Genomic DNA, 5,479 nt, shown 5'->3' with positions numbered 1-5,479 from the left:
CAGGACAAAATAATCTCTGAAAGTGACAGCACCATCACACAACGGAAACAAGTGCACCCAACCCATTGCCAAACATTCCTCTTCTCGGTGTCATCATCTCCGACCTGGACTTGTTCAGAAAACCTGCAAGGGTGCGTTTTAGGAGGAAGAGGAGTGGGCAGGGATGTGTGTGTGTGTGAGAGTGTGTGTGTGTGTGTGTGTGAGTATGTGTGTGAGTGTTTATGAATGCTGAGGGACAGCAAGGAGATGGGGTGGAGAGGTGGTATGTTGGAAACCTTGAAAAGGAGGGGGCAAAACGTTTGGTCACGAAACCAGTGCAAAACAGGAGTACTCCACACACACTCACACCCTCTCCCTCCCAAAACAAGGTACAAACGCTAAACACTAAAACAAAACACCCACAGGACCGTGGGTGCTGAAAAATCGGAGACATAAGCAGAAATTGCTGGAGAAACGCGGCAGGTCTCGCAGCATCTGTGGAGAGAAATTTGAGCCAGCCAATTCCGAAGAAAGGTCCACGGACCCTGAAAGTCTGCTTTCTCAGGTGCTCTTAAACATCCCACAACGGCCAGGTTATTGTCCAACGGGTCTGTTTGGAAGTACTCACTTTCGGAGCATGATCCTGCCCCCTTTGGCTACCTGACGTGGTGTGATGTTTAAATTCAGACCTGAAACAAAAACAGAAAGAGCTGGGGGGGGGGGGGGAGAACACACACACATCAGGTCTGGCAGAATCTGAGAATGATGTGGACTGGGGTGGACAAAATTAAACATCAGAGTCAAGAGTGTGGTGCTGGAAAAGCAAAACATGTCAGGCAGCCTGTCAGGTGCAAGGAAGTCTTTTCTCTCTGGAGAGAAGGAGGAAGAGAGGTGACCTGTTTGGGGTATACAAGGTAATGAGAGGCATGGATAGTGACTTTTCCCCAGGGCTGGCACGAGGTTTTAAGATATTAGGGGAAAGGTATAGAGGAGACATCAGAGGTAGGTTCTTTACGCAGAGAGTTGTGAATGCATGGAACGCGTTGCCAGCGGTGATGGTGGAAGCAGAGTCATTGGGGACATTGAAGTGACTGCTGCACATGCACATGGATAGCAGTGAATTGAGGGGTGTGTAGGTTAGACTGTTTTATTTTACATTAAGATTAATCCTCGGCAAAACATCGTGGGCCGAAGGGCCTGTTCTATGCTGCACTTTTCTATGTTCTAAAATCAATCAAAAGCCCTTCATCAAAGTTAAACATCACACAACACCAGGTATCTAAGAGGGGCAGGATCATGCTTGGAAACGTGCATTTCCAAATAGACCCGTCGGACTATAACCTATAACGTGATGTTTAACTTTGATGAAGGGCTCCTCCACATCATTCTCAGATACCGCCAGACCGGGTGTCTGTGTGTGTTTTTATTCTGTGAGGACTGCAGATGCTGGAGATCGGAGCCGAAAATGTGTTGCTTGGAAAGGCGCAGCAGGTCAGGCAGCGTCCTGAAGAAGGGCTTATGCCCGAAACGTCGATTCTCCTGCTCCCCGGATGCTGCCTGACCTGCTGCGCTTTTCCAGGGACACATTTTCCATAACCCTATCCTTGAGAGCTCTATCCAAGATAAGGCAGGATGATCAGCCGTGCTCATATTGAATGGCGGTGCAGGCTCGAAGGGCAGAATGGCCTACTCCTGCACCTACTGTCTCCTCCCTACCTTGTGTTTTTATTCCACCCCCTCCCCCCAGCTCCTTTTGTTTCATTTTTTTTTGCTTTAAGTCCGAATTTAACCCCGTGACCCCCGACTTTTATGAATGCAAGTTCTTATTTGCAGCGGGTGGGCTGCATCGGGCGAGGTTCGGGGCAAATCTGTGGATTCTGTGTTGCCCCCGAGAGCCATTCACACCCCTCGGTTCTGGACGACCTTAAGGCTTGTCCCTGAACACCCCCCGGACGACCTTAAGAGATGTCTCCCGTTCCCCCGGAGGGAGGGGGGCGGGGCGGGGCCGGCGCCTCCAGACTCCCAAACCAACCGCGATTTCCCCGCCGCCTCCGCCTCCGCCTCCTCCTCCTCCTCCTCCTCCTCGGTTGGGCGGGAAGCCCCGCTTCCTATCTCGGCTTCCCTCACCTCCTCCTCCTCTCCTCCTCCGTTCACATCGGCTCCGCCGCCATGACAGCTGCCCGGCCGTCAGCGCGCAGGCGCCGTGCCGGCTGGGTGCTGGTGCGCCTGCGTCGGGACGGCGGTGCCGCGTGGCCACTCACCGCGCCTGCGCGCCGGCGCCTTGGACGCCGGTGCGCCTGCGTCCTGACGGCGGTGCCGCGTTGCAACTCCATGCGCCTGCGTTTCTACGGCTGTGCCGGCGACTCGGGGGTCGCTGCGCCTGCGCCCCGACGGCGGTGCCGCGTGACGAATCACTGCGTTTCTACGCCGGTGCCGACGGTTTGGTATTCGCTGCGCCTGCGCTTGGACGGCGGTGCCGCATGACGAATCACTGCGCCTGCGTTTCTGCGCCGGTGCCGACGGTGTGGTATTCACTGCGCCTGCGCTTAGACGGCGGTGCCGCTTTGCGATTCAATACGCCTGCGCCCCGATAACAGCGCGGACCCCACCCCCTCCATTAAGGGATTCACTGCGCCTGCGTCCATACGGAGGGAGACACTGCGCCGACGGCCGTGCGCTTGCGTCCTTACGGCAATGAACCTTTGCGACTTAATACGCCTGCGTCCTTACGGCACTGCCGACACTTTGGAATGCACATGCGTAATTCCTATCTCCATGTCCTCATCACAAGTCAATGGGAAGGGGGGGGGAGTTGTTTTTCCCTCAAACTTCTCTTGGGAAAATGGTTTTAACCTGACATTTATGACCCCCATCCCCAGTTGCCCCCTCGAGAAGTTGGGGGTGAGCTGCCTCCTTGACTCTGTGTTGGCTCTGCATCTGTGTTGGAGCTCAGCCGAGCATTCATAATGAGTCCATCTACCGCCGTGCTTGGGTGGTGGAGGGACTGATTGGTGAAGGTGGTGGTGGGGGGGTTAGTCTGTCCAGCAAGCACGGAAGGAGGCAGCCACCCTCATTCCCTCCACCACTCACTTGAAGTCATCCCAAAATCCATGTACCCCACCCTGGCAGCGCCTCTTGTGGACTTGGTTGGATAAGATTAGATTCCCTACAGTGTGGAAACAGGCCCTCCAGCCTGACCAGTCCACACCGACCCTCCGAAGAGTAACCCACCCAGACCCATTTCCCTCTGAATGATGTGCCTAACACTACGGGCAATTTAGCACGGCCAACTCACCTGACCTGCACATCTTTGGGCTGTGGGAGGAAACCCACGCAGACACAGGGAGAATATGCAAACTCCACACAGACAGTCGCCCGAGGATGGAATCGAACCTGGGTCCCTAGCGCCGTTAGGCAGCAGTGCTAACCACTGAGCCACCGTGTCATCCCAAGGTCTTGTTAAAGGTCTTGTTTTGTGGACCTCCCCTTCACAAGTGTACAGATAAGTGCACAAAATGGGATACCTTTCCTTTCGCCTCAATGACAATGTCCGGATCGACAAACTCTGTGACGGACGAAGAGGTGATCTTGTTGAAACGTGTCAGATCCTTGCGATCCCAAGGCGTACTGATCAAAGGGCGGGCAAATGGGATTAGAATGGTTACGTTGGAGAAACGGAGGACTGCAGATGCTGGAGATCAGAATCAAAGAGTGTGTTGCTGAAAATGCACAGCTTCCAAGGAGAAGGAGAATCGATGTTTCGGTTATAAGTCCTTCATCAGGTATCTGTTAGAATACTTAGGTTGTTGGCTTTGACTAGTGCAGACCTGATGGGCTGAAGGGTCTTTGTTTTTTGCGCTGTGGGTATTTATAGGGGGTCTTGTCAGAGTGGACGCTGGGAGCTCTCCTTCTACACTGACCCTGTCAAATAATCCCAAGACACTGACAGCATGAGGTGGGATTGATGGGGACGAGGTTTCAGAATAGCAAGGTCTCTTGTTTAAGACTAAGGCAAGGGGGCTCTCTCTCAGAGGGTTTTGAGTCCTTGCCGCAGAGAGCTGTGGATGCAGAGATGTTGTGAACTGAATTGAATTTATTGTTGTGTACTGAGGCACAGTGAAAGGCTTTGTCTTGCGAGCGATACAGAAAGATCACAGAGTTAAGCAGCAAAGCTAAGTAAATAATAGGTAAACAGCAGCAAAAACAGAAACACAGGTACAGGCGAATGTTAAGAGTTTGTGAGTCCATTCAGTATTCTAACAAGAGGAGGGTAGAAACTGTTTCGAAACCGACTGGTGCGTGTGTCCAGGCTTCTCCCCGATGGTAGAGGTTGTAGAAAGACATTGCCAGGGTGGGATGGATCTTTGAGAATGCCGGCGGCCTTTCCTCGACAGCGGGGCCTGGTGGATGGATTCTGTAGATGGGAGGTTGGCCTTTGTGATTGTCCCGGGCCGAGTTCACCGCTCTCTGTAACCCTCTCCGGTCTTTTCCTCGACAGCGGGGCCTGGTAGATGGATTCTGTAGATGGGGGGTTGGCCTTTGTGATTGTCCCGGGCCGAGTTCACCACTCTCTGTAACCCTCTCCGGTCTTGAATGGTACAGTTGGCGTCCCAGATAGTGACACATCCGGGTCAGAACGCTCACAGCGGCACACCTATAAAGGGGTATTCACCGTCACACCAAATTTCCTCGGCTGCCTGAGGAAGGAGAGACGTTGCCGGGCCTTTGTGACCAGTGCGTCCACGTGAAGAGTCCAAGAAAGCTTGTTGTGGATGACCAGTCCCAGGAGCTTGACACTCTCCACTCGTTCCATCTCTGTGCTGTTAATGTGTGTGTGGGGGTGGCGGGCATGAGTAACATCCATTATGATTAAGGTCAAGATGGTGAGATTCTTGATCATTCAGGGATTTTGGGGATAGGGCAGGACAGAAGAGTAAGGCGTGTCAAATCTTGCCATGATTCTGTTTGTTACCCCTTCTGTGAACCCTTCTGTTAATCAAACCCCCGGAAAAGCTTGCCTTGCCTCGTAATCTGTTATAATATGGGTGACAGAGAACCCCTAAATTCCATTCTTCCAATCAATTTATTCGTTAACTGTTAGGCCACTGTTGGAATATTGCGTGCAATTCTGGTCTCCTTCCTATCGGAAAGATGTTGTGAAAAGATTTACAAGGATGTTGCCAGGGCTGGAGGGTTTGAGCTACAGGGAGAGGCTGAACAGGCTGGGGCTGTTTTCCCCGGAGCGTCGGAGGCTGAGGGGTGACCTTATAGAGGTTTACAAAATTATGAGGGGCATGGATAGGATAAATAGACAAAGTCTTTTCCCTGGGGTCGGGGAGTCCAGAACTAGAGGGGCATAGGTTTAGGGTGAGAGGGGAAAGATAAAAAAGAGACCTAAGAGGTAACATTTTCATGCAGGGACAACTTTTTCCACACAGAGGGTGGTATGTGTATGGAATGAGCTGCCAGAGGATGTGGTGGAGGTTGGTACAATTACATT

General features: G+C 52.5%; 1 protein-coding gene across 1 annotated transcript in view; it reads left to right on the top strand.

The window, feature by feature from the left end:
* Nucleotides 1-469: 469 nt before the first annotated feature.
* LOC122546962 (EBP cholestenol delta-isomerase) overlaps nt 470-5,479 on the top strand; it is a 14,111-nt gene continuing 9,101 nt past the window's right edge. The window contains exon 1 of the mRNA XM_043685567.1: nt 470-476. The gene's annotated coding sequence lies outside the window, so the exon portion shown is untranslated. The remainder of the gene's footprint in view (nt 477-5,479) is intronic.

Source organism: Chiloscyllium plagiosum, unplaced genomic scaffold, assembly GCF_004010195.1.
Source record: "Chiloscyllium plagiosum isolate BGI_BamShark_2017 unplaced genomic scaffold, ASM401019v2 scaf_380, whole genome shotgun sequence".
NCBI classification, from domain to species: Eukaryota; Metazoa; Chordata; class Chondrichthyes; order Orectolobiformes; family Hemiscylliidae; genus Chiloscyllium; species Chiloscyllium plagiosum.
This window is presented reverse-complemented; position numbering and strand designations above follow the sequence as displayed.